Source organism: Triticum aestivum, chromosome 5D (genome assembly GCF_018294505.1).
Source record: "Triticum aestivum cultivar Chinese Spring chromosome 5D, IWGSC CS RefSeq v2.1, whole genome shotgun sequence".
Lineage (NCBI taxonomy): Eukaryota > Viridiplantae > Streptophyta > Magnoliopsida > Poales > Poaceae > Triticum > Triticum aestivum.
In genome coordinates, this window is record NC_057808.1 from 15,549,236 (window position 1) to 15,569,401 (window position 20,166).

The following is a 20,166-nucleotide window of genomic DNA, read 5'->3' on the forward strand; positions in this document are numbered from 1 at the left end:
GGTAGCATTATAAGATGATCTCTCACTAAAATTTCAAGATAAAAGTGTTCTCCCTGAGTATGCACCGTTGCAAAAGTTCTTCGTGCTGAGACACCACGTGATGATCGGGTGTGATAGGCTCTACGTTCAAATACAACGGGTGCAAAACAGTTGCACACGCAGAATACTCAGGTTAAACTTGACTAGCCTAGCATATGCAGATATGGCCTCGGAACACGGAGACCGAAAGGTCGAGCGTGAATCATATAGTAGATATGATCAACATGGTGATGTTCACCATTGAAACTACTCCATCTCACGTGATGATCGGACATGGTTTAGTTGATATGGATCACGTGATCACTTAGAGGATTAGAGGGATGTCTATCTAAGTGGGAGTTCTTAAGTAATATGATTAATTGAACTTAAATTTATCATGAACTTAGTCCTGATAGTATTTTGCAAATTATGTTATAGATCAATAGCTCGCGTTGTTGCTTCCCTGTGTTTATTTTTGATATGTTCCTAGAGAAAAATTATGTTGAAAGATGTTAGTAGCAAAGATGCGGATTGGATCCGTGATCTGAGGATTATCCTCATTGCTGCACAGAAAAATTATGTCCTTGATGCACCGCTAGGTGACAGACCTATTGCAGGAGCAGATGCAGACGTTATGAACGTTTGGCTAGCTCAATATGATGACTACTTGATAGTTTAGTGCACCATGCTTAACGGCTTAGAATCGGGACTTCAAAGACGTTTTGAACGTCATGGACCATATGAGATGTTCCAGGAGTTGAAGTTAATATTTCAAGCAAATACCCGAGTTGAGAGATATGAAGTCTCCAACAAGTTCTATAGCTAAAAGATGGAGGAGAATCGCTCAACTAGTGAGCATGTGCTCAGATTGTCTGGGTACTACAATCGCTTGAATCAAGTGGGAGTTAATCTTCCAGATAAAATAGTGATTGACAGAATTCTCTAGTCACCATCACCAAGTTAGTAGAACTTCGTGATGAACTATAGTATGTAAGGGATGACGAAAGTAATTCCCGAGCTCTTCGCGATGCTGAAATCGACGAAGGTAGAAATCAAGAAAGAGCATCAAGTGTTGATGGTTAACAAGACCACTAGTTTCAAGAAAAGGGCAAAGGGATAGAAGGGGAACTTCAAGAAGAACGGCAAGCAAGTTGCTGCTCAAGTGAAGAAGCCTAAGTCTGGTCCTAAGCCTGAGACTAAGTGCTTCTACTGCAAAGGGACTGGTCACTGGAAGCGGAACTACCCCAACTATTTGGTGGATAAGAAGGATGGCAAAGTGAACAAAGGTATATTGGATATACATGTTATTGATGTGTACTTTACTAGTGTTTATAGCAACCCCTCGGTATTTGATACTGGTTCAGTTGCTAAGAGTAGTAACTCGAAACGGGAGTTGCAGAATAAACAGAGACTAGTAAAAGGAGAGGTGACGATGTGTGTTGGAAGTAGTTCCAAGATTGATATGATCATCATCGCACACTCCCTATACTTTCGGGATTAGTGTTGAAACTAAATAAGTGTTATTTGGTGTTTGCGTTGAGCATGAATATGATTTGATCATGTTTATTGCAATACGGTTATTCATTTAAGTTAGAGAACAATTGTTGTTCTGTTTACATGAATAAAAACCTTCTATGGTCATACACACCAACGAAAATGGTTTGTTGGATCTCGATCGTAGTGATACACATAATCATAATATTGAAGCCAAAAGATGCAAAGTTAATAATGATAGTGCAAATTATTTGTGGCACTGCCGTTTAGGTCATATTGGTGTAAAGCGCATGAAGAAACTCCATACTGATGGGATTTTGGAATCACTTGATTATGAATCACTTGATACTTGCGAACCGTGCCTCATGGGCAAGATGACTAAAACGCCGTTCTCCGGAACTATGGAGAGAGCAACAAATTTGTTGGAAGTCATACATATAGATGTATGTGGTCCAATGAATATTGAGGCTCGTGGCGGATATCGTTATTTTCTCACCTTCACAGATGATTTGAGCAGATATGGGTATATCTACTTAATGAAATATAAGTCTGAAACATTTGAAAAGTTCATATAATTTCAGAGTGAAGTGGAAAATCATCGTAACAAGAAAAATGAAGTTTCTACGATCTGATCGTAGAGAAGAGTATTTGAGTTACGAGTTTGGCCTTCAGTTAAAACAATGTGAAATAGTTTCACTACTCACGCCACCTGGAACACCACGGTATAATGGTGTGTCCGAACGTCGTAATCGTACTTTATTAGATATGGTGCGATATATGATGTATCTTACCGATCTACCACTATCATTTTGGGGTTATGCATTAGAGACAGCTGCATTCACGTTAAATAGGGCACCATCAAAATCCGTTGAGACCACGCCTTATGAACTGAGGTTTAGCAAGAAACCAAAGTTGTCGTTTCTTAAAATTTTGGGGTTGCGATGCTTATGTGAAAAAGTTTCATCCAGAAAAGCTCAAACCCAAATCGGAGAAATGTGTCTTCATAGGATACCCAAAGGAGATAGTTGGGTACACCTTCTATCACAGATCCGAAGGCAAGACATTCGTTGCTAAAAATGGATCCTTTCTAGAGAAGGAGTTTCTCTCGAAAGAAGTGAGTGGGACGAAAGTAGAACTTGATGAGGTAACTGTACCTGCTCCCTTATTGGAAAGTAGTTCATCACAGAAATCTGTTCCTGTGACTCCTACACCAATTAGTGAGGAAGTTAATGATGATGATCATGTAACTTCAGATCAAGTTACTACCAAACCTCGTAGGTAAACCAGAGTGAGATCCACACCAGAGTGGTACGGTAATCATGTTCTGGAGGTCATGTTATTTGACCATGACGAACCTACGAACTATGAGGAAGCGATGATGAGCCCAGATTCCGGGAAATGGCTTGAGGCCATGAAATCTGAGATGAGATCCATGTATGAAGAACAAAGTATGAACTTTGGTTGACTCGCCCGATGATCGGCGAGCCATTGAGATTAAATGGATCTTTAAGAGGAAGACAGACGCTGATAGTAGTGTTACTATCTACAAAGCTAGAATTGTCGCAAAAGGTTTTCGACAAGTTCAAGGTGTTGACTACGATGAGAGAGTTTCTCACTCGTATCTATGCTTAAAGTCTGTCTGAATCATGTTAGCAATTGCCGCATTTTATGAAATCTGGCAAATGGATAAACAAAACTACATTCCTTAATGGATTTATTAAAGAAGAGTTGTATATGATGCAACCAGGAGGTTTTGTCAATTCTAAAAGTGCTAACAAAATATGCAAGCTCCAGCGATCCATCTATGGACTGGTGCAAGCATCTCGGAGTTGGAATATACGCTTTGATAAGTTGATCAAAGGATATAGTTTTATACAGACTTGCGGTGAAGCCTCTATTTACAAGAAAGTGAGTGGGAGCACTACAGCATTTCTGATAAGTATATGTGAATGACATATTGTTAATCAGAAATAATGTAGAATTATTCTGCAAAGCATAAAGGAGTGTTTGAAAGGAGTTTTTCAAAGATAGACCTCGGTAAAGCTGCTTACATATTGAGCATCAAGATCTATAGACATAGATCAAGACGCTTGATAAGGTTTTTCAATGAGTACATACCTTGACAAGATTTTGAAGTAGTTCAAGATGGAACAGTCAAAGAAAGAATTCTTGCCTGTGTTACAAGGTATGATATTGAGTAAGACTCAAAGCCCGACCACGGCAGAAGATAGAAAGAGAATGAAAGTCATTCCCTATGCCTCAGCCATAGTTTCTATAAAGTATGCCATGCTATGTACCAGATCTATTGTATACCCTACACTGATTTTGGCAGGGGAGTACAATAATGATCTAGGAGTAGATCACTCGACAGCGGTCAAAATTATCCTTAGTGGAATATGGATATGTTTCTCGATTATGGAAGTGACAAAAGGTTCGTCGTAAAGGGTTATGTCGATGCAAGTTTTGACACTAATCTAGATGACTCTTAAGTCTCAGTCTAGATACATATTGAAAGTGGGAGCAATTAGCTAAAGTAGCTCCGTGCAGAGCATTGTAGACATAGAAATTTGCAAAATACTTACGGATCTGAATGTGACAGACCCGTTGACTAAAATTATCTCACAAGCAAAATATGATCACACCTTAGTACTCTTTGGGTGTTAATCACATAGCGATGTGAACTAGATTATTGACTCTAGTAAACCCTTTGGGTGTTGGTCACATGACGATGTGAACTATGGGTGTTAATCACATGGTGATGTGAACTATTGATGTTAAATCACATGGCGATGTGCTCTAGATTATTGACTCTAGTGCAAGTGGGAGACTAAAGGAAATATGCCCTAGAGGCAATAATAAAGTTATTATTTATTTCCTTATATCATGATAAATGTTTATTATTCATGCTAGAATTGTATTAACTGGAAATATGATACATGTGTGAATACATAGACAAACAGAGTGTCACTAGTATGCCTCTACTTGACAAGCTCGTTGATCAAAGATGGTTATGTTTCCTAGCCATAGACATGAGTTGTCATTTGATTAACGGGATCACATCATTAGGAGAATGATGTGATTGACTTGACCCATTCCGTTAGCTTAGCACACGATCGTTTAGTATGTTGCTAATGCTTTCTTCATGACTTATACATGTTCCTATGACTATGAGATTATGCAACTCCCGTTTACCGGAGGAACACTTTTTGTGCTATCAAACGTCACAACGTAAATGGGTGATTATAAAGGTGCTCTACAGGTGTCTCCAAAGGTACTTGTTGGGTTGGCGTATTTCGAGATTAGGATTTGTCACTCCGATTGTCGGAGAGGTATCTCTGGGCCCACTCGGTAATGCACATCACTATAAGCCTTGCAAGCATTGTGACTAATGAGTTAGTTGCGGGATGATGTATTACGGAACGAGTAAAGAGACTTGCCAGTAACGAGATTGAACTAGGTATCGAGATACCGACGATCGAATCTCGGGCAAGTAACATACCGATGACAAAGGGAACAACGTATGTTGTTATGCGGTTTGACCGATAAAGATCTTCGTAGAATATGTGGGAGCCAATATGAGCATCCAGGTTCCGCTATTGGTTATTGACCGGAGACGTGTCTCGGTCATGTCTACATAGTTCTCGAACCCGTAGGGTCCGCACGCTTAACGTTACGATGACAGTTTTATTATGAGTTTATGTATGTTGATGTACCGAAGGAGTTCGGAGTCCCGGATGAGATCGGAGACATGACGAGGAGCCTCGAAATGGCCGAGACGTAAAGATCGATATATTGGACGACTATATTCGGACTTCGGAAAGGTTCCGAGTGATTCGGGTATTTTTCGGAGTACCGAAGAGTTACGGGAATTCGTATTGGGCCTTAATGGGCCATACGGGAAAGGAGAGAAAGACCCCAAAGGGTGGCCGCACCCCTCCCCATGGGCTAGTCCGAATTGGACTAGGGAGGGGGGCGCCCCCTTCCTTCTTTCTCCTTCCCCCTTCCCTTCTCCTACTCCCACAAGGAAAGGAGGAGTCCTATTCCCGGTGGGAGTAGGACTCCCCCCTTGGGCGCGTCACCTCCCCTTGGCCGGCCCTCTCCTCCTTGCTCCTTTATATACGGGGGCAGGGGGGCACCTCTAGACACATTTGATATACGATATTTTAGCCGTGTGCGGTGCCCCCCTCCACCATATTACACCTCGATAATACCGTTGCGGAGCTTAGGCGAAGCCCTGCGTCGGTGGAACATCATCATCGTCACCACGCCGTCGTGCTGACGAAACTCTCCCTCAACACTCGGCTAGATCGGAGTTCGAGGGACGTCATCGAGCTGAACGTGTGCTGAACTCGGAGGTGCCGTGCGTTCGGTACTTGATCGGTCGGATCGTGAAGGCGTACGACTACATCAACTGCATTGTGATAACGCTTCCGCTGTCGGTCTACGAGGGTACGTGGACAACACTCTCCCCTCTTGTTGCTATGCATCACCATGATCTTGCGTGTGCGTAGGAAATTTTTTGAAATTACTACATTCCCCATCAGTATTAACCAGAAACTTAGTACATGTGTGAATACATAGACAAAACAGTGTCCCTAGTATGCCTCTACTTGACTAGCTCGTTAATCAAAGATGGTTATGTTTTCTGACCATAGACATGTGTTGTCATTTGATGAACGGGATCACATCATTAGAGAATGATGTGATGGACAAGACCCATCCGTTAGCATAGCATAATGATTGTTTAGTTTTATTGCTATTGCTTTCATCATGACTTATACATGTTCCTCTGACTATGAGATTATGCAACTCCCGAATACCAGAGGAACACCTTGTGTGCTATCAAACATCACAACGTAACTGGGTGATTATAAAGATGCTCTACAGATGTCTCTGAAGGTGTTTGTTGGGTTGGCATAGATCGAGATTAGGATTTGTCACTCTGTGTATCGGAGAGGTATCTCTGGGCCCTCTCGGCAATGCACATCACTATAAGCCTTGCAAGCAATGTGACTAATGAGTTAGTCATGGGATGATGCATTACGGAACGAGTAAAGAGACTTGCCGGTAATGAGATTGAACTAGGTATGATGATACCGACGATCGAATCTTAGGCAAGTAACATACCGATGACAAAGGGAACAACGTATGTTGTTATGCGGTTTGACCGATAAAGATCTTCGTAGAATATGTAGGAGCCAATATGAGCATCCAGGTTCCGCTACTGGTTATTGACCGGAGATGTGTCTCGGTCATGTCTACATAGTTCTCGAACCCGTAGGGTCCGCACGCTTAACGTTCGATGACGATTTGTACTATGAGTTATGTGATTTGATGACCGAAGTTTGTTTGGAGTCCCGGATGAGATCACGGACATGACGAGGAGTCTCAAAATGGTCGAGATGTAAAGATTCATATATAGGACGATGGTATTGGGACACCGGAAGTGTTCTGGGTGATACCAGGTCACCAGAAGGGGTTCCGGGCAACCTCCGGCAAAGATATGGGCTTAACGCATGGGCCATGTAGTAAGGGAACACACCAGCCCACAAGGGGCTGGTGCGCCCCCTATAGGGCCAGCCACGTGGGGAGAAAGGGAAAGGAGAGGAGGAAAAGGAAAGTATGAAGTAGGACTCCTACTTCCTTTCCCTCCCCCCTCCTTCCTTTCCCCTTGTCCAAATATGGTAGGGGGGCAAATTGGACTAGGGGCCCAAGTAGGATTCCTCCTACTTGGGCGCTCCCTATGCAGCCTCCCTCCCTCTTCCTCCTTTATATACATGGGGAGGGCACCCCTAGAACATACATCAATTGTTCCTAGCCGTGTGCGGCGCCCCCCTCCCCAGTTAACACCTCGGTCATATCGTCGTAGTGCTTAGACGAAGCCTTGCACCGGTAATTTCATCATCACCGTCGCCACGCCGTTGTTCTGACAAAACTCTCCCTCGTCCTCAACTGGATCAAGAGCTCGAGGGACGTCATCGTGCTGAACGTGTGCTGAACACGGAGGTGCCGTACGTTCGGTACTTGGATCGGTTGGATCATGAAGACGTTCGACTACATCAACCCCGTTACTAAACGCTTCCGCTTTCGGTCTATGAGGGTAAGTGGACACACTCTCCCCGCTCGTTGCTATGCATCTCCTAGATAGATCTTGCGTGATCGTAGGTAAATTTTTTGAAATACTGCGTTCCCCAACAAGGAGTGCCAAATCCAGAGGTTGTGTGTGGCCACCGCCTCAAGTAGACCCGGGACGTCAGCCGGCCGCCACGCCGTTGTTGTCCATCCGGGCGCCATGGTCCAAACCGGCGTCGCCACGATCCAGATCGGTATCATACCCTCGAGATGAGGCGTCCCGGGTCACCAGTAGACCCGGGAGGGGTGGCAGTACCTCCTCCGTCGCCGTCGGACGCACGGGCTTTCCCGGCGTCGACTACCGGCGGCGGCGGAGGGGGGAGGCCGGGAGGACTGGCGGCTAGGGCTAGGGCCCCTCGGTCACACGCGCGGAGGCGTCGGAGGGGGAGTAGAGGAGGGGACGGGCAGCCTGTTAATCTTATATATAGGTGTACTCGATCAGACCAACCAATTTAATTTGAGCAGATATTTACTGAATCACCTTTCAGTTAATCCTTACATGCAGGAGGAAAACATTGTACCACAACATCGCTAATATTTCCTCTTCCTTTTCTTTTCTTATTTAATTAACGTGCAACCCCATGCAAGCTGATTGGCATGCTAACATCCTGCCGTAACGTGCGGCGCATCGTCTAGTTGATAATACAATTGACGTCCTAACTTAAACAATATATACACATCATCAGACGAAACGTAAATGTGTACATCTTTATTATGGCAATTATACTAACAAGACTCGAGCTCAAAAAGCTGACACGTCAAGACCGTTCGTCCTTAAAAACTAAAAAAACATCCATGTCATGCATATATAAATTATATGTATATTATTCGCGGTCGTGCATGATATCGGCTTCTTCAATGATATGTGGCCATGCCGCTATGGAACAGTTGTAGAGGTCTTTATCGCCCGTGTTGAGCGGTTTGTACTTGTCACCCATCTTTACCGCCTCGTGAAATTTATCCATCAAATGTCTCCTCTTTTGGCGGACAATGGGCACGGTAAGTTCGCCACGGTAGATGATGGGTGACGGGACCTTTTTGAACTTCCATATGAGCTCCAGCACCGGTACGTCCCTGCCTTTGTATTTCTTCTTCCTTCGGAGTATCCCATCAGCTTCAATTAGCCAGCACTCATCGCTAGAGTGCCAGTAGTTGTACGGAGCCCTCGGCCCCTGCTTCGTCTTGCTTAAACAACTGAGATGAACTTCTTCCATAGCTTACATTTTTCTTTTACTGTTATTACTAGGTGATTTACCCGCGTGTTGCGGCGGGAATTTAAAGATTAATTCCAGATGAATTATGTATGATGAAAACGATCTAAATCAAAAGCTAATATTTTTTTAATACAGAAATCTTTCACACTTGCACTGTATGTGAACAAAGAGTATGCATGTGGTTTGCATGGGGCTACAAAATAATGTTAGTGGATGTGGTTTGCATGGGGCTACAAAATAATGTTAGTGGATGTGGTTTGCATGGGGCTACAAAATAATGTTAGTCGATGCTTACATGGCACACTTGGTCGCACACTTGGTGAGATGGAGAGCCGCATGTTGAGAGAATTAGAGTTAATGGGGATTAACTATTTAGGAATTGTAGATTCCCAACCCCAAAATAGAAGAATTGGTAGAACAAACAATGGTACAAATATGTCCAGTAAAGTTTTATGTTCTGAACTGTCTGAATTTCAGCAACAAACTGAGACATTACTAGTACTACAACAGAAATAATAATCACCAACTTGTACAAAGCACACACAGGTTGAAAGTGAAAACCCAGAATTCTCACCTGAGATCGGACAGTGTTTCCCATCAGCAACGCTGGTTTGGTTGGAAACTGTCTGAGATGTAGAGTCAACTTCCTGCTCTGATTCAAAAACATTTGGTGCCTCCAAATGGTAACCAGAAGCAAGCTCAAATAAGTCATCACTCCTGGTGTCATCTATATTGAATAGATTCTTGGTAGAAGTCACTTGATCCATTAGTAATGTGACATGCTCCTGACTTGTAGACACTTGATAATTTGTTGGAACCTCAGTGGCACTCTCTCTGTTGCAGATTTCCTCTTGTTGTTCAGGCCTCGCCTCACAGGAAGAATCCAATGCACTGCCCTTAACTAAAATGCCTTTACTGCAGTTGTCCTCAGCAATGGACTTGAGCATGCCGTCGACATTAGTAACAGCCAGATCATTCTGATAACCAGGTACAGAGCATACTGAATTTACCAAGCAAGAATTATCAACTGGCAGCTGAACACCTGAAGTATCTTGAGCAGACAAGTTCTGTGAAGAGCGCTCTGTGGAGTGATCAGTTCACGTATTTTCAGTATGAATTAGCTTCACCTTATCTCCAGAATTAGATATTGTTTCAGATCCAATAGGATATGATTCTACAATTTCTTCTCTTGGCGATACTTCAGACATGCAATCCAGAACGTCCATACCATCTTTAAAGAAACTGCCCACCTTCCTGGAACATGCAGATTGGGATTCTGGGTCGGACATAAGCGGAGAGCACTTCTGAAGAGATGAGGGATTTAAATCACCAATAAACTCACAACTGCCAGATGTTTTATCAGATTTGCTGTCAACCACAATATTTGTATTGTTGCTGTCAATGTCTGCTGAGCAGTCACCTGTACTCTGCAGGTTTAAGCCATCTTCACGCCCAACCAATCCAGGAGTTATATTCTCCGCATAATATTCAGCTTCGTTTTCAACTTCGGATCCAGCAGGAAAATCAGTCATGCTTGATTCTCTTGAAAACTGATATTTGCACGTGTCATATCTTTCAAGAGAGATTACATCTGCAGCCACACTTGAACCCACTGAGCCTTTATCCAGATTCTTGATTTCCATAGGAACATCTGACTCACGTGCCATTGCTGCACCATCTTCCGGATCTGATTGATGAAGAAAAGAAGATGCATCCTGGTACTCCTCAAGACAATCTTCTCGTTCAGTTGGGTGTGCAACTGCAAGCGGTCCAATTCCAGTGAAACTTTCAGGCACTTTATGTTGGATTCCATTGGTGCTAGGCCTTTCTGAATCAGTTCCATTGCCTTCATCTGCAGTTTCAGAAGAATTATTGGGAATCAGGCCGGTTTCAATGTAGTCACTGGTGATGGCTTGAATTCTAGCAGCATTAGGAGAAGCATGTTCTGTAAAAACAGTGAATCACTAGGTCAGCACACACACGCTGATATATGAATAAAAAGGTAGAATGGTTAAATACAATGGCATGTGGGAATAGCCAGAAACAACTGAAAAAAAGGCATGGCAGTATTTCTACTAGGAATAAACATTGGTAAAATTTGAAGGCATGTTTAACACAACACAATAAATGAGTATGAAAGAATAAAGAAAATTAGATGGGCAGAAGAAAGAGGGTAAGGTGGATTGTTGTAGTTAGCAGGAAAGGCAAAATCAAAGTCATACTGACAAGTCTAACTAGAGTAACACAGTCAAGACAACTAAAGATAATTGGTAGTGCAAAATGTAACTGATGTTTGCAAACTTGAACAAACAGTAAAAATAAAACAGACGCTACAATTGGATGTTGTCTCCTAGGACCTACAGTTGTTAGTAATTTTTTAGTGGCGATGGTATCCTGCAATGATATGCAATGATGGACAAAGGGCACTGAATCCACAACTACACCTGAGATAAAAAGTTAGAATACAAAAGATAATTGCAATGCCTCTCTTGCAGCTAAGTTTGTAAAGCAGTCAGAAGCAACTAACTGCAAAAACATGCCTGAAATGACATTGCTTTTTTTAAGATGAAATGACATTGTTAATATAGGGGACAAAGCTAAAAAACGGGCTTTCAAATAAATAAATGGGCAAGCCTGAAAAACACCTAATAGTAGCTGATTGTACCATTGCAGAACCAAAGTCGTTAGAAACTTAACAGCATGGTGACTTCAGAACTGACAGGTACTAATACATGACAACAAGGACACATGTGAGAACAAGTAGGTATTAATAAATTATGGCAACAAATTTCAACACCACGAAATATGAGATGTTCCAAAGTAGATAGAATTAACAACGTGTGTGTACACAATGATACGTTCAAAACTTTGGGAGATAGGCACATAACTAATGAGATAGGCAAGGGCTTGCCGGATCAGATTAAGGTGTTGTATGACCTTGCTGACGGGCAGGGCTTGTCTACTGACGACTGGTTTAGGAGATACGCCCTCGAGGCCTCGCTCATGGACATTTACAAGAGCGAGGAGCTGTTCTGGCAGCGTCGAGGGGGCCAGAACTGGCTCCTTAAGGGGGATGCGAACACTGCCTACTTTCAGGGGATTCCTAATGGCCGCAGGCAGAAGTGCGCCATCCCTTTCCTCTGGAATGGAGATGTTCTTCTCGAAAGCCCAGAGGATATCTGCACCCATATTTACTCCTTTTATAAGGAGTTGTTCTCGGCCGAGCCGCGCGGAGGCGTCTCTCTCTGCGCTGACTTCTGGCCGCTTGCTGACCAGGTCTCCAATGCGGAGAATGCGGAACTTACTCTCCCATTCTCCCCTGAGGAGGTGGGTCGAGCGATTGCGTCTATGAAAGCTTGCTTGGCCCCAGGGCCGGATGGCCTCCCGGTAGTCTTTTTCCAGAAATTCTGGGAGATCTTACGCCCGGTCATTAATCCCATGTTTCATGAGTTCTATATTGGAACCCTGGACATGGCTAGGATTAACTATGGTGTCATATCTCTGATCCCCAAAGTAGTTGGGGCGACGGATATTCGGCACTTCCGCCCCATCACGGTGATCAACGTGTTGGAGCGGATCTTTGCGAAGGTTTGTGCAACTCGCTTATCCCCGGTGGCGGAAAGGATTGCTCACCCCCTTCAGTCCGCGTTCCTGAAGGGCCGACGGATCCATGACGGGATTCTTGCCCTTCACGAGATCGTCCACGAGGTGGCGTCGAAGGGGCTTAAGGGGGTCTTCCTCAAATTGGACTTCCAGAAGGCGTATGACCATCTGGATTGGTCCTTTTTGAGGTTGGTGATGGAGCGTCGAGGATTTGACGAGAGGTGGTGTTCCGGGATCATGCAACTGGTTAGATCTGGGAACACGGCGATCAACATAAATGGCGAGGTGGGACCCTTTTTTCAGGCTTCCAGAGGGGTAAAGCAAGGGGACCCTGTCTCCCCCTTGCTTTTTAACCTCGCAGTTGATGCCCTTGCGGGCATCTTAGATAAGTTTGTTGTCCGGCCACCTTAAGGGTGTAGTTAGTCACCTCATCCCGGATGGGGGGGGGGGGGTTACTCACTCGCAGTATGCGGATGACACCATGATTATGGTGGAAGGCTCGGACTCGGACATTGTTAATCTTAAGTTCCTTTTGCTCTGCTTTGTGGAAATGTCTGGACTTAAGATTAACTTTGATAAGAGCGAGGTGGTGGTCCTTGGCTATTTGGAGGCTGAGCAGCTTCGGATCGCGGATAACCTCAACCGTAGGTTGGCGTCATTCCCCATATCTTACTTGGGGATGCCCTTGGCTGAGTCCAGGATTTTGGTGAGTAGGTATGATCCGCTTGTGGGACGAGTAGCGTCCCGTGCGGAGCCCTGGTGGGGTAGGTTCACTTCTAAAGGTAGCAAAACTGTCCTCATTAGCTCTAACCTTGCCAGCCTCCCATTGTATATGATGGGGATGTACATCTTACCCGAAGGTGTGCATATGGTGAAGTGGGCTGACATTTGCTTGCCAAAGGACCGAGGTGGGTTGGGCATCCCTGCATCTCGCCGGATGAACGTTGCACTTATGTTGCGTTGGGTTTGGCGGATCTTGCGGGGAGATGGGGGTTGTGGCTGCAGCTGGTTGAGTCCAAGTACTTGCAGGGCCAACCCCTCATGGCTTGCTCACACTCGGCTGGGTCCCAGTTCTGGAAATCTATTATGGCCATCAAGGAAGAGATTAGGCTGGGTTTGCGTTTCTCGGTTTAACAATGGGTCTGGGACCCAATTTTGGTTGGACCCATGGCTTGAGGGCGAGCCTCTCCGCTTGCGGTTCCCGAGGCTCTTTGCGATTGTGATGACCCGGCCATTCTTGTATCCGCGGCTGCTTTGGAGGAGGGATGGAACATTGCGTTCCGCCGCTCATTCAGACCAGATGAGGTACGGGAATGGACAGACCTGAGGGAAGTAGTCCCTCTTCCTCTGTCTCAGGACCCTGACACTGTTTCTTGGAGCCTTTCTCCTTCGGGTGAATTCTCCGTTAGTTCGGCCTATCAGGCATTATGTCGTATGCCGGTTCTACGGTGACTATCCCCATTGTGGAAGGCACCGTTGCCCTTGAAGATTAAGGTTTTTGTATGGCAGCTCCTCCGTGACCGTCTGCCTTCGGGGATCGAGGTGTTGAAACGCCATGGTCCGGGCAATGGCCTTTGCCCTTTGTGCCATGTCCCGGAAACGGGAACGCACATTTTGTTCTCTTGCGTAGCAGCGCAGGCACTTTGGTGCTTTGTTCGTGAGGCTCTAGGGCTAGAGTGGGAGGCTCATGACCTTGCAGAGTTTCTACAGGTTAGGGCCACTTAGGTTGGCCGTAAGCGCCGACTGTTCTGGCTCATCTTCGTGGCTATGATGTGGACTCTCTGGACTACTCGCAACAAGATGGTGATTGAGCGGGTGTTCCCGCTACGTGCTTCTGACTCTTTCTTCAAATTTCTTGCCTTCTTGCAGCACTGGCATCCGCTCACTAGGCCGAGGGATCGTGATCGACTTCAGCTATTCCTGGACGCCCTGGTGTCTACCGCGCGTCGGCTCTCCGACCGTTCGCATGTTTCGTAGCTTGCCCCTGAGGCCTTTTTGTTTCTTCTTCTTTCATTTGGGCGTCTTTGTGCTGTGGCCCCAGCATTTCTCTTTTATGACTGTGCATGAGATGTGGTTGTATGGACGTATGTTTTATCTATAAAAGCGGGACGAAAGCCTGTTTTGAGAACTAATGAGATAGGCACAGAACAAAACGCACATGTGACTAGGACAGCATGTGGTGGAAGACCACTAAGAGCAAACTAAGCAAAGAGAAACCAATGTAGAAACGACATGTTCTTCCAAGATATCCTACCCAACAGCACGACTAACTAACGACAGATATGTTGGATTTCGAGGACTGTCAGACTCGAGAAAGAATCCAATGCATCAACGCACAGAGAATTCTTATTTGCTTGCTGACAGCCAACATCAGGCCACCAACTTGCCATAAGACACGGAACGATAGTTAATCTAGGTAAGAGAAGGCGGAATGAGAAGGGCGATATGGCGGACGAGCTCGCGCGCTCCTGCTTCGTGGACGAATAGAACAGCGCGTTCGTGGTGGTCGCATTTAGTGCGGTGGAAATACGCGGTGGCGTCATTACGCATACGGGTTTGGACTCGTACGACGTGGAACGGATGAGGAACGGTGCTGTGACGGGAGTCAGCGTCATGTTCCAGCGGTACAGGATGCGCTGCCTTCCCATGTACCGGCGTGCGCACATGTCGTTTGCGATGTCACTGAAAAAGTAGGTAAAATCAGCAGCCCTCGGCCCCTCCAGTCAGGCAATAGATGTTTGTTCTCAAAGACGCCATTCACTTTTGGGTGCTTTCGGCTGCGCGGCGGAGAGGATCACCATGGCGGCGGCCGGGAATGGATTCTAGTTCCGATCAGATCCGAGTGCGCAGGTATTCTGGATTTACCCTCGCTTGATTTTCGGGATTATTCACTCTTTTGGTGTGAGTACATCTCAGGAACGTTGCCTTCTTCGGGCAGGTTCCCCTTGCCGGTGATTGGGGGCGGCGAGTACACGCCGGCGGCTCACACCGTCGCAGATCTGCTGAGCAAGGTAGCCGAGTCCGACATTGGTGAGGTGGGGGATGCGCCACCGGCGCTGCAGCTAGACCTGAAGGGCACAGGTTTGTGCGTCCATTAGCTTGACGGCGCCGGACTCAGAACAGTTAAAGGGCACAGACGTCGGGTTAGACAAGAGGTAAATCATGCGTGAACTATGCCCGACTGTACTGTTGGCATGTCTATACTGCAGTTGATCCTGTGATGCTGCAACTGCGTATGAGGACATATTAGTGAATTGAACGTACCTCTGAATTCTGATACGTACATAAGTACGTACTTATGTGTTGGGAGTAGTAGTTCCTCAAAGTTAAAATCGATGAGGCATGTGTGACTGCAATGATCTACTTGACACAGGGGTCATGTTGGACGGGCACCTACAGAACGGCCCCCCCTATGCTAGCAGAGTGTGCACTCTCGAGAAAACAATCACGGGATATGCAAAGAAGAAGACTCAAACTGTTGTAGTACCTGAAGTCGGCAGCATATTTGACTCACTGGGAGAAGTGTATGACTACAATCTGTACTCGGGAAATTGAATATGAAATTAGGCATGGAAAGAACAGACTGGACGTCAGAGAACCAAGTGCATGCAAGAGATAGTGTGTTGATGCTCAGTGAGTGTTTCTTCAATCTCTTATATTCAGAATTGGTAGTCGCTAACTCTGTGCATTCGGTTTATTTGGTTCGGTAAATAAGATATTTTTTGGTTTGTGCAATATCAATATTTCAGCAAGTATGGTGTGAAATTAAAATACGGTTTGGTTTCGGTATACACCAAACTATTTCAGTATAGTTTTGGTAGATACCAAATTAACAAAATTAGACGTGAATTTAGTAATGAGGCAACACTTTTGAAACCATTTGAAGACAGCTAGATACAGGATTAATGTGATTGTTGGCTGTGGCAACAGTGCCTTTGTTTGCTCACAAGGCAATTTTGAGACAAAGGGACCAATTCAGAGCCAAATGCAGGGTACCCTGTGAACCTAGTTAGCACACAAACTATCTTGTGCATGTAATTCTGCTGTCTGCAGTTCTGCCAATAACACAAAATTAGCAATACACATTTGACAAGCTTTGTGTAATTGAGCCATATTGCTGAGTCTGTTGCCAGTTTGTGTTAGGATACTCAGGAATCTCATATCTTTCAAATTCTCCAACACCAAACAGTAGGGCAGGTTAGGATCTGGTATATCACAACTCACAGCCATCCGAAGATCTGAAGAAATAAGAACACCAAAGATAAACTATTACCTGCAAGTTCTTCTAAATCCATAAAATCAAAGCGAAATAGCCAACATCAATGAAGTTGAGACATTTGTAAAGCACTATAATAGTAGTGAGCGATCTTTGCATTAAAGACTTGTGCCTTTATCTTTATGGACTATGGTGAAGGAATTCATGCAGCTTATTAGGCTGTGCGGGACGGTCAGAGAATGCGCCTAAGCAGGTCGGCGCCCGATGATGGAGAGGCGTAGTGTTGCAGCGAGTGCAGGGAGGGGAAGGGATCAGACGAGAGGGCGAGCCGGTCGCGCATCAGATGGCAGAGTGCCGCTGGAGGCTTGGTGGTGCAGCGCCAGTGAGCCAGTGGTGGCTGGTGAGTGTGCTGCTGCCATTGCTTGCGTGCGATGGTGCGTGTCTGGTAGGCGTCTACACAAGGCCAGGTTCCAGGTCGTTAGTGAGGCCAGGAATATGCATTGAGATTCCTGCAGTTGGTTTATTCTGGTAGGTTTGTGTGATTGTTTCGCATGGTGGCACACACATGTGCAGTACATTTGTCCCGAGGTTTCCGTTGTAAAAAGAATCCCCACATGTTGCAGAAAGTGTTATTCCGCACCATGAGCCTTACAAGCTGGAGCTTGACGGGCATGCCATGTTGAAAAACTATGGGCCAGATCTTGGCTTGAAGGCAAACAGGACGGGCACATCCGTCCGCATGATGCAGTTGAAAGACGACAAGCTTTACCCAGGAAGTGCTCCCCGTGGGCCGTGGCGGTGTTTGATGAACCTGAGTTTTCAGGTGAATACCGTTAGCACCTCCTTCAATCCCATTTGTCCAGTGCTTGATGCTTCGAATTATCGTAATTTACATTCTGTGAAAAATGCAGGATGAATTCATGTGTGGCCAAAAGAAACCTCACTGGGACAGGATATTCTGGATGTACAACAAGCAGAAACTCCAACACGACTTGCGCGAATGCTAAAATGTAAGTGAGCCTGCGAAGAGTGATGCACAGTATCATGACTGGAATGAACATGCGACGGTTTTCACATCATTTCTTTTTTCTAGTTCATGGTTGCCGCTGATAGTGGATGATGTCTGGTGCCTTTATGAGTTCGACATCAAACGCATAACTCTGTAGGTGATGGACCCAATGTTGGCATTGGCCCCGCTTAGGCAAATGATGAAGAAGCATGCCCGGACAAGCAAGCTTATTCTGCACAGCCTATGGTGATGTCTTCGTGAATTCTTTCCAGACTAGCATTTTCCTACTTTCTCATGCACTTACAAATACTCCCTCCGTTCCTAAATATTTGTCTTTTTAGAGATTTCAAATGGACTATCACATACGGACGTATATAGACATATTTTAGGGTGTAGATTCACTCATTTTGCTCCTTATGTAGTCACTTGTTGAAATCTTTAGAAAGACAAATATTTAGGAACGGAGGGAATACAACTCTGCATACATCCCAGCCGCAGCAGGTATTCCCTAGTGTTTGTGTTCTGGATTCCATTTCCGTGCTCAGCGGGCAGTTTTCTAGTACTGATCAACAACACAAATTGAAACATAGCGCTGACAGTGGGTTTTATGTGCTCCATTATATGCAAGAGTTCGATGGTGTCATGCTCAAGACGACTCCTCCCAACACCTGTAACTGTAAGTACCACATCTCGCCCCTGGAACCAGTGCCAGAGCAAATAAAAGCACAGTTTCTTTGTTGTTGAGAAAAAAACAAAAGAAAAATTACTTGGTATTTGAACATATCTTGCTCCTTCCATCCTTTGGCAGTTTGGCTCATCGACAGATCGTCTTGGCAGTTGCACGCAACAGCATGAGCAGATCGGTCCAGAACGTCGTGGCTGACTCTAGCAAACAGCTGTCCGCTATGCATGTGGGTCCGTCACAACCCTATACGGTCGACAATACCTGACCAGCCCATATCCCGAAGGAAACGAGCGCCTACCGATTCCAGGAGTATGCGAGCTCGTCCGCGCTTGCGGATTTTCGAGGCGGAATCCACTACTTTATCCAAAGCTGAAGATAGGTAACTCGAGCAAAGCTCAGATCTACAGTTCAAATTGCTCCACGTCGTACTTGGCACCCAAAAATATTGGCCCGAAGGCCCAAAACCAAGAGGAACAGCAAAGTGCCTGCGCTTTCAGCTTTAATGCTAAAGCATGAAATGAATCAATCAGATTATTATTATTACAGGCCCCCGCGGAAGTAGTATTTCCACTATTAACTCTTCTTTTTTTGTGGCGACAGTATTAACTCTTCAACGGAGGGACTGAGGAAAAAGGCTGGCTTTGCAAACCAACAAAAGGCACAGCATAATTACGGAGCACAACAGAAGCAAGCTATGCAATTAACAGAAGAAGTTATGCAAATTAGTTATGCGTTTACACAAATCAACAGTGTGATAATGGACAAACTGAAATGGCAGGGTAAGCAGATTGAGCAGTAGAGAGGAGCAGAGAGCACACACCTGCGTTCTCCGCCGATTCGACGCCTCCGTTAGCAGATCTGGGCGACGCAGAGCCTCCGCTCGCCGCGCCATTGCGAGGCTCCTCCCCATCTCCCCCAGCACCTGCAGCGCATCAAAACCCACGGAGGACCCAAAACCACCAACCAAGCCCAGACCAAACCAAACCAAATCAAAGCACCGCCGCGTCGCACGGCACGGGCCCATACTGACGGTTAGATACATCCTCTTTTATCCATTTTGATGACAAGTATTTTCGGACGAAGGGAGTATGTACCTAGCACGAGGTGGCCGGCTCGCCGTGGCCGATGACCGCACCACCGGAGACCATGGGCACTCGGAAAACGGCGGCGATGAGGAGGGGCCTCCCGTCCGCGCCACAATGCCGCCGGCATGGAGGCCCGGGCTCGGGTGTCGGGTACGCCGGTGAGGTCTCTAGGGACCGCGCGGTTGGGGACCGGCTTGGCTTCTGGTCATTGGTTCCGACGATGCCAAGTCCAAGATCCGAGTCACCGAGCCGCAAGTAGCATGCAGCTGGATAGGAGTCGTGTCTGTCCAGGCGCGCCGCCATGGGGTGCTGGTGGTGTTAGAAGGGAGAGAGAGATTTGATGGAATTGTTCATTGTATTGCTTGAGCCTCGTGGGCATATATATAGGAGTACATGATCTACTTGGAATGCAAGACAAGGCAGAATACTTCCTAGTTTATCCTATGTTTCCTAATACAATCACGTTACTCAACATCCCCCCACAGTCACAACGGTAGCGACGCAGACGGTGAGACTGGAGAGGAATCCGAAGGCAAGCCGACGGACACCCCCCCCCCCCACAGTCGTAATGGTCGACGCATCGCGGAGTCGTGGCCGGAATGGAAACCGACGAGGTTGCTCAAGCAAGGCGGTAGCCCTTTGTGCCGTTTGTCGTGGTAGCCGAGAGCATAGGTGGTGGAGCCGTGGTCGAGGTAGCTGTGCGAAGAATG

The 20,166-nt window shown here is 45.8% G+C and overlaps 1 long non-coding RNA gene and 1 pseudogene across 6 annotated transcripts; one reads left to right on the top strand and one right to left on the bottom strand.

Moving 5' to 3' along the window:
- Positions 1 to 9,331: 9,331 nt before the first annotated feature.
- LOC123120139 (uncharacterized) lies at positions 9,332 to 19,306 on the bottom strand (annotated as a pseudogene).
- Positions 15,155 to 19,169, top strand: LOC123119146 (uncharacterized). Of its 6 annotated transcripts, none has more exons than XR_006458449.1 (9): positions 15,155 to 15,311; positions 15,400 to 15,616; positions 15,835 to 16,094; positions 16,876 to 17,205; positions 17,301 to 17,500; positions 17,589 to 17,687; positions 17,771 to 18,362; positions 18,495 to 18,750; positions 18,972 to 19,169. It is a non-coding gene; the product is annotated as an uncharacterized lncRNA (long non-coding RNA). The 6 variants fall into 6 exon arrangements; XR_006458450.1 differs by having other exon boundaries at positions 16,888 to 17,205; XR_006458451.1 differs by having other exon boundaries at positions 15,835 to 17,209.
- Positions 19,307 to 20,166: the final 860 nt, after the last annotated feature.